This window comes from Octopus sinensis, linkage group LG10 (genome assembly GCF_006345805.1).
Source record: "Octopus sinensis linkage group LG10, ASM634580v1, whole genome shotgun sequence".
NCBI lineage: Eukaryota > Metazoa > Mollusca > Cephalopoda > Octopoda > Octopodidae > Octopus > Octopus sinensis.
In genome coordinates this window covers 22,040,862-22,055,198 of record NC_043006.1, presented here as the reverse complement: position 1 = coordinate 22,055,198, position 14,337 = coordinate 22,040,862, and the positions used below count along the sequence as shown (strand labels likewise).

Genomic DNA, 14,337 nt, shown 5'->3' with positions numbered 1-14,337 from the left:
ATGCTATGTCTAGACTAACACTCATTGTTTTTATTTTTTCTTTCTTTTTTTTTCCAAAAATTTCTTCCGTTTTTCTCTTTATATTTTCAACAATAGTGATTGCGATTTTTAAAAAAATAGTGGCGATCCTTCGGTATAGGTACACACGTGACTTTGTTTACATTTCTGAAGATAACAGAAATGCTATTCTCCCACCCCTAATCCTACACCCCATATATAAAAAAAACACTTTCTTGAAATGTATCCGGTACTTCCGGTACCTATACCGAAGTTACGCCAAAATAATTTTTAAATTTTAAATTTTTTTCCCACCCTTCATTATATATTTATTTACTATACCCTTCATTATATATTTATTTACTATTTATTTTTTCTTGTTTTTAACTTCTTTCGGTGAAAACTTTTTTGGCTTCCACCTTTAGAAATACGAAGATTACAATGGGCAGATTAGGCGAGAAACACTAATGTGTATGCGTACATATGCTCTTACACTCACACACACACACAGGTTATCTCAACACCTTATTTCTTTCTCTCACTCCCTCTTTGGCCAATCTACAACTCCCCCAAATCCCTCCTCCTTTCGATGACCTTCTCCACATAGCCTCTTCCTCACACTCATTACTTTCTTTCTCTCTCTCTTTTACCTACACCACATGACCATTTTACTCTTTCTTCTCTGTCTCGCTAACCCTCCAACACTGCTGTCTCCTTTGTCCCTTCTACAAAACCCTCTTCGTTACTCTCTATCCTACCACCCACAATAAAGCTATTCCATCATTCTTTACCATCTCTCAACACCTCGCCAAAGTAATCACGCTCTCCTATTCTTGTTTCAGTCGGAAGAGCCCTCTTGCTACAAATCAATCTCACTGGTGCTGGTGTCCCCATACATACACACACTCACACATACATACATACCCATTACAATCTCGACTCCAGCAAAGACAACGTAGTGTCGAGGGGGCTCTTCTACCAGGTGTGGTGGTCCAAGGTAACTGCTGTAGCGTTGATACCACGAAAAACAAAAAAAAATGCACACTGAATACTTTGTAGGGTGTTAGGAAGGGCTTCAAGCCACAGAAACCCTCTCGGAATAGAGAAGAATGGCATCTGATTTTTTTTTCTTTTATTATCAAGTACATTTTATGCAAAATATAAAAAGGTATATATTTTACAAAAGAAAAAGAAAAAAAGGGAAAAAGAAAAAAAATCAATGCAGTACCAAGTGCTTCAGTTGGTCGCATACCACAAAATTCAGCAGAATCTACTAAAGCAAGCCAGCACGCTCGCGGCATTACCACGAGCAATGGCGAGGCTAGGGCGTTGGAAAAGCCAAGCACCCTCACAGGTGAGCTGCCAACGATGATAAGAAATTCGCCTTTAGTGGCCAGGTCCCAACAAATGCCTCAAACGCAACAGGCTGGAAGAGACAGTTCGGATCTTTTCCTTTTGAACGGCACTTTGTAACATAATTTCTAGTTAACTAAACACTTTTAAACTTCGTATACTGGTAGAATGTGTTTATAAAACATCATTTTCTCTTGGCTTTATTGAGAAAATTCTATAGGTTGTAACATATTTCGTCTAAAATTTCTTGCATTTCGTCAATTTTAACCAATCAATTACCTCCGTTGACGTAAATAACATTCTGTGTATAATGAATATGTCCCTCCTTTAAGAAACAGATCGGGTTTATTTACATTTGCAAAGAAAAAATGATACCCTTCCCCAACCCCTAACCCTAAATCTAAAATAGATTGAAATGCAATAGATCGATACTAGGGCCATAATTATGGGTGACATTTTCATTTGACACCGCTAGAAAAACATCCCATTTTCCGTAGCGGTGTCGTATGAAATTGTCACTCATAATTATAACCTTAGTATCGATCTATCGCATTTCAATCTATTTTAGATTTAGGGTTAGGGTATCTTTTTTCTTCACAAATGTAAATAAACCCAATCTGTTTCTTAAAGGAGGGACATATTCATAATGCAGAGAATTTTATTTACGTCAATGGAGGTAATTGATTGGTTAAAATTGCCGAAATACAAGAAATTTTAGACGAAATATGTTACAACCTATAGAATTTTCTCAATAAAGCCAAAAGAAAATGATGTTTTATAAACACATTCTACCAGTATACGAAGTTTAAAACTTTTTAGTTACCTAGAAATTATGTTACAAAGTGCCGTTCAAAAGGAAAAGATCCGACAGTTCAATGCCAGGTCCCGATTCTTTAGGGTTTTGTTCCGTTCGGCTACGAAAATAGTGGCCCTCTCATTTACCGCAGCATCCAGAGTGTGGGAGGGAGCGAACTAGTTACAGAGTGTGGCGTCCCAGACGAGGCACCTACCTCTTACCCAGGGACAGAGGGTAAGACCACCTGTTCTCTTTCTGGGCGAACAACTTTCTTTTGCAAAATTTAACTGGCCAGAAACAATTAAAAGCTTAATTCAGAATGAAACCAAAGGGTAGATTTCGTGCAAATTTGGTAATGTTTCTTATGTCAAGAGTTGGCTATCTTAGTAAATATTGAGTCAATAAGAGAACCTCTATGATGTTGCTCAATCTTCTAGAAAAAGAAAACCAGCTAAATTTCCTTTAAATCATACAATTATACTTCACCATCTTCAAAATAAAATGGTCTAGATGCAATAGACAATGGCTAAATGTGGAGAATCGTGACCGAATTTTAAAGACAAAGAAGGGAAAGAAATTAAAAATAATATGATTTAATTGAAATATCCAAACGAAAGTAATTATCTTCATAATAATATTTGGTTGATTCAGATCATGAGGATTGAATGCTTATGGAATCGTGTACTAAATATTTTTTAAAGAATGAGTGGATACAAAGGTGACATGTTTCAAACATACATTTTCGAATTTCTATGGCGAGAGGAAATGTGTATCTTTAAGACATTTTTGATTACTCTTAAACATCATTTCAACTTAGAATTATTTTTTATTATTTTGATAAGTTATCAAAATGCTTTTCTCCAGTCAAAATAAATACTTTTTTATGAAAATATTTGTTTTTCTCTTTGAAGTAAAACATTTTTGTTCCTTACTGAAATAAGAAACAAATTATAAGCAGTATATCACTTTCGTTTCGGTATTTCCAGTAAACCATGATATTTTTATACATCCCCGTGTTATTCTTTTTTTTTTTTCAATTACGACGCAATGTAGTGTTAGTCTTAGATCAGTGGTACCCAACCTTTTCACTACCAAGGACCCCTTTTCTTTAAATGAGTTTTTCCACGGACCCCTTTTAATATGTTTAGCCTTATATATATATATATATATATATATATATATGAACTTTTGAATTTTGTTCGTATACACCCAGTACTACCCTCGCGGTCCATCAGGGGTCTGCGGACCACGGGTTGGGAACCACTGTCTTAGACACATAAAAGATGGGATACTGGTTGAGTCGACCGGAGGGCAAAACAATTAATGTAAGGGCAGTAATTCATGCAATATATTAACCATGAGAGATTTACGTCCCCTTTTTTAAAAAAAACCTGTAAATTGAAAGATATTCCGGTTCACGACACAGTTCTGAGTTAATTAAGTGGCTCTTAACTTGAATAGTTGGACGTTAGATGTTTCGCGGAATCCTGGGATCTTTTCGGTTTGATCGGCAGTTTTTAAAAATAATTTCCACGTAACTAAACACTTTTAAACTTCGTATACTGGTAGAATGTGTTTATAAAACATCTTTTTCTCTTGGCTTTATTGAGAAAATTCTATAGTTTGTAAGATATTTGTTGTTTTGGATCTTTTCGGTTTGACCGGCAGTTTTTTCTAGCGGTGTCATATGAAATTGTCATTCATAATTATGACCCTAGTATCGATCTATTGCATTTCAATCTGTTTTAGGGTTAAGGTTAGTTAGGGTTAGGGGTGGGGGGGAAGGTTATTTTTTTTCTTCAGAAATGTAAATAAACCCAATCTGTTTCTTAAACGAGGGACATATTCATACGGTACAGAATATTTTCACCTCAATAGACGTCATTGATTGGTTGAAATTACAGAAATTGAAGAAAAAAATCAACAAATATCTAACAAACCATAGAATTTTCTCAATAAAGCTAAGAGAAAAAGATGTTTTGTAAACACATTCTACCAGTATACGAAGTTTAAAAGTGTTTAGTTACGTGGAAATTATTTTTAAAAACTGCCGGTCAAACTGAAAAGATCCCATTAATTTTGAGTTTAATAAAAAATAGCAATTAAGGAATGGCGGAAGTCACTTTTGATATTGATTTCAATTTTCAGCGCAAGGCCGGCGTGTTTAGGGTAAATCGACCCTAGTGTTCAACTGGTATTCCGAAAGGATGAAAGGCAAAGTCGACCTCAGCGGAATTTGAACGCAGAACGTAACGACAGAGAAAATGTCGCTGCATCGGCGTTGTTATTCGTTGTAGTCGAGGGTTACCAATTGTGACGGTATGGTTAAGGTGGAATCAGTGGTCACCGTGTAACGGTTGCTGTTGTTGTTGTAGATGTGCAAGATGGAAGAATAACAGTGATCGAAGTTGTAAAGAAATTATTTATAGGCGCAGGAGTGGCTGTGTGGTAAGTAGTTTGCTTACCAACCACATGGTTCCGGGTTCAGTCCCACTGCGTGGCACCTTGGGCAAGTGTCTTCTACTATAGCCTCGGGCCGACCAATGCCTTGTGAGTGGATTTGGTAGACGGAAACTGAAAGAAGCCTGTCGTATATATGTATATATATATATATATATATTTGTGTGTATATGTTTGTGTGTCTGTGTTTGTCCCCCTAGCATTGCTTGACAACCGATGCTGGTGTGTTTACGTCCCCGTCACTTAGCGGTTCGACAAAAGGAACCGATAGAACAAGTACTGGGCTTACAAAGAATAAGTCCCGGGGTCGATTTGCTCGACTAAAGGCGGTGCTCCAGCATGGCCGCAATCAAATGACTGAAACAAGTAAAAGAGAAAAAGAGTACCGTTACTTAATATAATTCTATGCCTCGACGGGCAGGCGTGATATAATTGAAAGCGCATGCGAGGTTAAGGAAGTAAATTTCGGCCTGTATGTGTGTACACGTTCTAATTGTAGTAATAAACCAGAGATAGTGATAGAATGATGTTGTAAGAGAAAAGAAATTGAGCTAGTGAAAGTCATGAAGTCGAGGGAAGTTGTGTCTCATAGTTCGTTGATTGTAACCTTCTTTCTCCCTCTGAACATTTGTCTTTAGTGGCTGCCAGCTTGTGGCCATGACTCTAGTTGTCTCCGTTCACTAACTAGTTTCTTTAATTACCAAAACGGTCTACCAAAGAGGGGACAACATAAGGACAAAACAAAAACATTTAAGGACTGGGGTTATACAATGATTAAATCGGAATGAGAAATTGAACACAATGAAATAGAAATGCATAGCTGAGGAAAAATTTTGCATATCAGGTGAGAGTCCGAATAGCGGTGTCATTTTGCGTGCCAAAATGTGCAGTTAGTGACTGAGCAGTATGGAAAATAAGTTAGCGCGTGCGCATGAGAGTATATACACGGCGAGCTGGCAGGAGTATTAGCGTGCTGGCCAAAATGCTTAGCGGTATTTCGTCTGTCGTTACGTTGTGAGTTCAAATTCCGCCGAGGTCGACTTTGCCTTTCATCCTTTCGGGGTCGATTAAATAAGTACCAGTTACGCACTGGAGTCAATGTAATCGACTTAATACCTATATCTGTCCTTGTTTGTCCCCTCTATGTTTAACCCCTTGTGGGTAATAAAGAAATAGGTATATACACGAGTGCAGGTGCACGTATCAGAATTCACTGTAAAATAAGCTCAGGTGAGCAGCTGAGTGCATTCTCAATCCATGATATCGTAGATCTTGCTGAAGGATTGTAGTGTGTGTAATGCCGTGAAAGTTTTCAGAAGTGAAACGTGTCTGGTGTTGTTGTCACGGGTAATTGCTGAGGTTAGCAAGAACGACAGTGTAGCATGCTGGAGTGATGCGTGAGACAGGTAATTTCCTCCATTCATTATGTGACCAAAACGGGGGTCCAACAGAGGGAAATTATGCCTAAACATGAGCGCAGAGCATGTGAACATTCGACGTGCATCGAGTCAGGTAAAGAGCTGAGCTGGCACGCTGAGCATGCAAATATATGGGAAACTACCACCTGTGTCATCTCTTGTGAAAGGTAGAAGAATCCAGTTTGCTGGACATTGTTGTAGAGCTGAAAACGAGGCAATTTCTACTCTTCTCCTCTGGAAGCCATCTACATTTTTCTAATGTATCATATAGATGCAATCTTTGACGCTGAATCCGAATTGGTTTTCTTTTCTTTCTCTTACTTGTTTCAGTCATTTGACTGCGGCCATGCTGGAGCACCGCCTTTAGTCGAGCAAATCGACCCCGGGACTTATTCTATGGGTCTCTTTTACCAAACCGCTAAGTGACGGGGACGTAAACACACCAGCATCGGTTGTCAAGCAATGCTAGGGGGACAAACACAGACACAGAAACATACACACACACACACACATATATATACATATATACGACAGGCTTCTTTCAGTTTCCGTCTACCAAATCCACTCACAAGGCATTAGTCGGCCCGGGGCTATAGCAGAAGACACTCGCCCAAGATGCCACGCAGTGGGACTGAACCCGGAACCATGTGGTTGGTAAGCAAGCTACTTACCACACAGCCACTCCTGCGCCTATTCATTTATTCATTTATTCCAGAAAAAATTTGCAAAGATGTTACAGGTGTTCAAAGTTTGAAAATTTTCAGAATTTTCAGCCAATCAGAAAACAGCGCATTCGTTGCCTCTTCCATCATCGGTGAGAGGGGGGGGGGGTCAACATATCAAAACATTGCGTCTTTCCTTGTACACGCACACTCATGCGCCCATATACTCACACAGAGTTGAAACACTCACACTACCAGTTTGCCATCATCCTTTCCTTCCCTATTCATCTATCACCCCTTCCTTTCTCATTCATATGTTGTGACAGAGAAAAACACAAGAATATTATTATAGCAAAACGATTATCTTTCTCGTATCACCTTCTTCTTGTGTGCATATGCAGCATCTTTGGTTGCTATGGAAACAGAGCTTTTCGCCACGGTGATGTGTAAAATACTCAATTCTGATTGGCTAAAACATTTAAATTTTGCAAATCTTAAAGACTAATAACTTTTTAATCATGGAGTAATATGAAAAATGAATTTTATTTTCATAATTAGTATACAAAACTTAATCCATATAGCAAATATGAAAACAATTGGAACAAAATTGTAAACAATGAGAAAAACCACAAAGAATATAGTAAAAAAGAAGTACGCCCACAGAGGGACTTGAACCCGCGACCCTCAGATCACTTAATGCTTAAAAGTCTGATGCTCTACCGACTGAGCTATGCGGGCGGACACAGTTATCAATCATCATATAGTTTGATAACCTAGTTTTATGTTGCGGTGTGAGAGAAATTGATAAAATTTTCTGTCGTAACTAGTCTTCATTTATAATTGTACATGTATGCATGCATGTATGTATATATATATATATATATATATATATATATATATATACATGTGTGTGTGTGTGTGTGTGTACGTACATACATATATATACATACACATATATCTATATATTGGCCTGCTCGCTTAGCCAGCGGGGTGGCGTCATTTGAAGGCTAAATTAATGCGAAGCGCATTGTGACCAGCGATGTACAGCAACATCTGATAGCCTGGTCGGTCACGGTGATCACAGTAATATCTATATATATATATACTGAGAATGTGTGTGTCTGTGTGTCTGTCTGTATCTGTATGTGTGTATCACTAAAACTCGAGAATTACTTAACGAATTTCATTCAAATTTTACACATGCCTTATTTAGAGTCCATGCAGTGTCATGGGTCAAAAATTTTTTTTAACTTCTTGCCTAATGCAAGCCTGGAGCAATCTTTTATCATTGTTTCCGTATTACGAGTCAAAAGTGAAACAATAACATCTCTATTAATACTTCCCCTAATATATGGTTTCAATTTCAATTAGTTTCATTATGTATCGATATATAGCTATTAGCTTCATGCCTATTACTTTCAATATGTATTTATGTATAGGTATGCATGTATGTATGTGTGTATGTATGTATGTATGTATGTATGTATATGTATGTATGTATGTATGTACGCATGCATGTATGTATGTATGTATATATGTATGCATGTATGTATATATGTATGTATTTATGTATGTATGTGTGTGTGCATGTGTGTGCGTGTGTGCGTGTGACCGCGTGTGTATCTTTGGCGATTTTTTCCCTCTCTGTTCCCTTCTTTGGATTTTTCCTTTTCTTCTGTTTCTGACGAAGAGCTCCGCTCGAAACGTTAAATCCTCCTTCAGGAAAGGAAAGAAAGAAGGAGGATTTAATGTTTCGAGCGGAGCGCTTCGTCAGAAAAAAAGGAAAATGAAAAATCCAAAGAAGGGAAGACGGAGGAAAAAAATCGCCAAAGATACACACGCAGTGACACACACACACACACACACCACACACACACACACACACACACATATATATATAGTTGTCTCCGTTCACTAACTAGTTTCTTTAATTACCAAAACGGTCTACCAAAGAGGGGACAACATAAGGACAAAACAAAACATTTAACTATATATATATGTGTGTGTGTGTGTGGTGTGTGTGTGTGTGTGTGTGTGTGTGTGTGTGTGTCGCTGCGTGTGTATCTTTGGCGATTAAAATTGGTTAAAAATTAAAGATGATATAAAGATTTTTCGGGTTTGTGTTCAACCCGTCGTTCCCCTCTCCTTTTTTCCTCTTTTTTCTTTTTATAGATAGCTTTTTTCCTGCATAATTTTCGTTTTTTCCTTCTTTTCCGTTCTGACTGGCTACACTAGTGCGGCCCAATTCACTCTCGACTTCCTTACGACATTTGCCCATCTTTTCTCAAACGTTCCTTGGAGACAGGCACCTCTTCTCCAGACTTTTCTTTCTGGACAGGTGGTAGTTGAAATAACAGACCAGCCGGTTCACTAACTAATTTTTTTATTACCAGCTAGCAGTATCGCCCGGCGTTGCTCGGGCTTGTAAGGGAAATAACTATATAAGCATTTTTAGAGAGTTATAGCCCAAAAATGCATCAAAAATGGAAAAAAAATGATGGTAAATTTTTTTTTTAATCGTTGACTCATCGTAGACATTTTTAGAGAGTTACTTCCCTTATATAATAGCGAAGAAAATGCATTAAAATGGAAAAAAAATGATGGTAAATTTTTTTTTAAATCGTAGACTCATCGTAGACGCGCGCTAATACCCAGAAGGGCTCGATATGAATCACGACTATAAGATAACCGCTTTTGGTTAAACTGCACCGCAAAATGTGGGAGTAGTTAGGAATCTAAATCGTAGGAGACCGACACACAACATGACTTTTATATATAAAGATAAATGGCTTGCACAAAGGGGACAGCACAAGGACAAAACAAAAAAGATTTAGGGGCTGGGGTTAGTTTGTCTAAATATCGGATATAATGAAATAGAAGGAATTTACACAGTACAAGAACTGATTTTGCCTTACCAAATTCTTGTATTTATAACTATGCAAAACCAGTCAGAAGGAGAGACATATCGTTGAAAACAATAGGTTTCGTTGGGGGCCTGTTATCTCTATTCTAGCTTTTGGTGAAATAGAAGAGGTTAGAAGAGTCAAGTGGCAAAGACATTATTCTGTTTAGCGAAGGCATCTGGTAAATGTAACTGCTGTCACTCACAGAAAGACTATTGTTTTACCGTGACAAAAGTGCTGTTGAACTGTTAAGCGAAATTTGGCGATCAAGGATCGAATCCACGCCAAACCTGCATAAAGCCACTACATCACTCCCCCTCCACAGAGATTCCAGGAAAAGGAAACGAACGATCGAAGAAGAGAAAGAAATGCATGGCTGAGGAAAAATTTTGCATATCAGGAGAGAGTCCGAATAGCGGTGTCATTTTGCGTGCCAAAATGTGCAGTTAGTGACTGAGCAGGATGGAAAATATATTAGCTCGTGCGTGCGCATGAAGATATATACACGAGTGCAGGTGCACGTATGAAAATTCACTGTAAAATAAGCTCAGGTGAGCAAGTGAGCTCATTCTCAATCCACGATATCGTAGATCTTGCAGCAGGATTGTAGCGTGTAAAATGCCGTGAAAGTTTTCAGAAGTGAAACGTGTCTGGTGTTGTTGTCACGGGTAATTGCTGAGGTTAGCAAGAACGACAGTGTAGCATGCTGGAGTGATGCGCGAGACAGGTAAATTTCTCCATTCATTATGTGACCATACAGGGGTCTAACAGAGGGAAATTATGCCTAAACATGAGCGCAGAGCATGTGAACATTCGACGTGCATCGAGTCGGGTAAAGAGCTGAGCTGGCACGCTGAGCATGCAAATATATGGGAAACTACCACCCGTGTCATCTCTTGTGAAAGGTAGAAGAATCCAGTTTGCTGGACATTGTTGTAGAGCTGAAAACGAGGCAATTTCTACTCTTCTCCTCTGGAAGCCATCTACATTTTTCTAATGTATCATAAAGATGTAATCTTTGACGCTGAATCCGAATTGGTTTTGTTTTCTTTCTCTTACTTGTTTCAGTCATTTGACTGCGGCCATGCTGGAGCACCGCCTTTAGTCGAGCAAATCGACCCCGGGACTTATTCTTTTTAAGCCCAGTACTTATTCTATCGGTCTCTTTTACCAAACCGCTAGGTGAAGGGGACGTAAACACACCAGCATCGGTTGTCAAGCAATGCTAGCGGGACAAACACAGACACACAAACATACACACACACACACATATATATATATATATACATATATTCGACAGGCTTCTTTCAGTTTCCGTCTACCAAATCCACTCACAAGGCATTGGTCGGCCCGGGGTTATAACAGAATACACTTGCCCAAGATGCCACTCAGTGGGACTGAACCCGAAACCATGTGGTTGGTTAGCAAGCTACTTACCACACAGCCACTCCTGCGCCTATTCATTTATTCCAGAAAAATTTTGCAAAAATGTTACAGGTGTTCAAAGTTTGATAATTTTCAGAATTTTCAGCCAATCAGAAAACAGCGCATTCGTTGCCTCTTCCATCATCTGTGAGAGGGGGGGGTCAACATATCAAAACATTGCGTCTTTCCTTGTACACGCACACTCATGCGCACATATACTCACACAGAGGTGAAACGCTCCCACTACCAGTTTGCCATCATCCCTTCCTTCCTTATTCATCTATCACCCCTTCCTTTCTCATTCATATGTTGTGACAGAGAAAAACATAAGAATATTATTATAGCAAAAACGATTATCTTTCTCGTATCACCTTCTCCTTCTTGTGTGCATATGCAGCATCTTTGGTTGCTATGGAAACAGAGCTTTTCGCCACGGTGATGTGTAAAATACTCACTTCTGATTGGCTATAACATTCAAATTTTGCAAATCTTAAAGACTAATAACTTTTTAATCATGGAGTAATATGAAAAAATGAATTTCATTTTCATAATTAGTTTACAAAACTTAATCCATATAGCAAATATGAAAACAATTGGAAGAAAATTGTAAACAGTGACAAATCCACAAAAAATATAGTAAAAACGAGTACGCCCACAGAGGGACTTGAACCCGCGACCCTCAGATCACTTAATGCTTAAAAGTCTGATGCTCTACCGACTGAGCTATGCGGGCGGACACAGTTATCAAGTTTGATAACCTAGTTTTATGTTGCGGTGTGGGAAAAATTGATTAAATTTTCTGTCGTAACTAGTCTTCATTTATAAATGTACATGTATGCATGCATGTATGTATATATATATATATATATATATATATATATATATATATATATATATATATATGTGTGTGTGTGTGTGTGTGTGTGTGTGTACATACATATATCTATATACTCTTTACTACCCACAAGGGGCTAAACATAGAGGGGACAAACAAGGAAAGACAAAGGGATTAAGTCGATTAGATCGACCCAGTGCGTAACTGGTACGAGAGGATGAAAGGCAAAGTCGACCTCGGCGGAATTTGAACCTAGAACGTAACGACAGACGAAATACCGCTAAGCATTTCGCCCGGCGCGCTAACGTTTCTGCCAGCTCGCCGCCTATATATCTATATATATATAAAGCTGAGAATGTGTGTGTGTGTGTGTGTCTGTCTGTCTGTATCAATATGTGTGTATCACTAAAACTCGAGAATTACTAAACAGAATTTATTCAAATTTTACACATGCCTTACTTAGAGTCCATGCAGTGTCATGGGTCAAAAACTTTTTTTAACTTCTTGCCTAATGCAAGCCCGGAGCAATCTTTTATCATTGTTTCCGTATTACGAGTCAAAAGTGAAACAATAACATCTCTATTAATACTTCCCCTAACATATTGTTTCAATTTCAGTTAGTTTCATTATGTATCGAGAGTTTCATGCCTATTACTTTCAATATGTATTTAAGTATAGATAGGTATGTATGTATGTATGTATGTATGCATGTATGTATGTATGTATGTATGTATGTATGTATGTATGTATGTATGTATGTGTCTGTGCATGTATGTATGTATGTATGTATGTATGTATGTATTATGTATGTATGTATGTATGTATGTATGTATGTATGTATGTATGTATCTATGTATGTATGTGTGTGTGCATGTGTGTGTGTGTGTGGTGTGTGTGTGTGTGTGTGTGTGTGTGTGTGACCGCGTGTGTATCTTTGGCGATTTTTTCCTCCCTGTTCCCTTCTTTGGATTTTTCATTTTCCTCTGTTTCTGACGAAGAGCTCCGCTCGAAACGTTAAATCCTCCTTCAGGAAAGGAAAGAAAGAAAGAAAGAGGATTTAATGTTTCGAGCGGAGCGCTTCGTCAGAAACATAGGAAAATGAAAAATGCAAAGAATGGAAGACGGAGGAAAAAAAATCGCCAAAGATACACACACACACACACACACATATATATAGTTGGAATTTACAGAAAAACAAAAGACGAACACAGGTGTATAAACAACAAACAGGTGTATTAGTTTAATGCTCGGAAAGGTGAGAAAGTCTTTTACGTTTGGAGCTAGCGGTCAATCATGGCGGATGGCTGGACAGAGGTCGTTAGAGAGTAGAACCAGGAAGAAGGGGAGATAATAAAGTATTGGTGATCCTCAAACGAAGGTGCGCGTGCGTGGGTATGTGAGTGTGTGTGTGTGTGCGTCTGTAATGTGTGGGTGTGTGGATGATAGTGTGGGTGCTGGGAAGTGGTCAATGCTTGTATGTGCGGGGTGGTGTGATATGGTGTAGTGGTGTGTGGTGTGGGTGCTGAGAAGGGGTCAGTGCTAGTGTGTGCGGGGTGATGTGATGTAGTGTGGTATGTGGTGTGCTGGTGTGTGAGGTGGTGTGGTAGTTTTGGGATGTGGGGATGCGAGGGTGGCGTGCGAGGATGTGAGGGTAGGGTGTAGGTTTGAAGTGAGGATGTGGGGTAGAGGTGTGTATGTGGGATGTGTGGGCGGGGTGGTAGGGCTGGGGTGTGTAGGTTGAAGTGTGGATGGAGGGGGTAACGATGAAGGGAGAAGGTGGATAGGAGTGAAGAGAGGAAAGGAGGTGAGTCAGAGGAAGAGGGAAGGAGAATTGAGCTCATGTGCTACACAGGAGCGAAGATAGAATATTAAAACCTTGCGATAATTGTTTCTGATTTAGATATAAGGCAAATAATTTTGATGAGAGGATTCCCCCAGTTTTTCACTGGTACTTTGTTTTATTGAAGCTGGGGTAGTGAAAGACAAAGCTGACCACGACTGGATATGAAATCAGAACGTAAAGTGTTGTAAATAGACCTTTTAAATAATAAACACCATAAAAACCATTAATATACGACAATAATTTAACATCCAATTCAAACACAGAAAACATTGATACAATTCCTCTACACTATGCAATGGGTAAAATCCTTTATAATATTTTTTTATTCACTCTCAGAGAAAATGTCGCTGCATCGGCATTGTTATTCGATGTAGTCGAGGGTTACCAATTGTGACGGTATGGTTAAGGTGGAATCAGTGGTCACCGTGTAACGGTTGTTGTTGTTGTTGTTGCAGATGTGCAAGATGGAAGAAGAACAGTGATCGAAGTTGTAAAGAAATATTTATTTACCGTTACTTAATATAATTCTATGCCTCGAAGGGCAGGCGTGATATAATATCCTGGACGTCTTACTTCCCTGGGCATGGACACATTGAAACTCCGACGTCTCGCAGCTGACTTCGCAGACACCCATAAAATTATCAA

At 38.7% G+C, this 14,337-nt stretch overlaps 2 non-coding genes across 2 annotated transcripts; both read right to left on the bottom strand.

Annotated features, from left to right (window-relative positions):
- Window positions 1-7,340: 7,340 nt before the first annotated feature.
- Trnak-uuu lies at window positions 7,341-7,424 on the bottom strand. Its single transcript is given in 2 exon segments — window positions 7,341-7,376; window positions 7,388-7,424. It is a non-coding gene; the product is annotated as a tRNA-Lys (tRNA).
- Window positions 7,425-11,663: 4,239 nt separating this feature from the next.
- Trnak-uuu lies at window positions 11,664-11,747 on the bottom strand. Its single transcript is given in 2 exon segments — window positions 11,664-11,699; window positions 11,711-11,747. It is a non-coding gene; the product is annotated as a tRNA-Lys (tRNA).
- Between the last annotated feature and the right edge of the window lie 2,590 nt (window positions 11,748-14,337).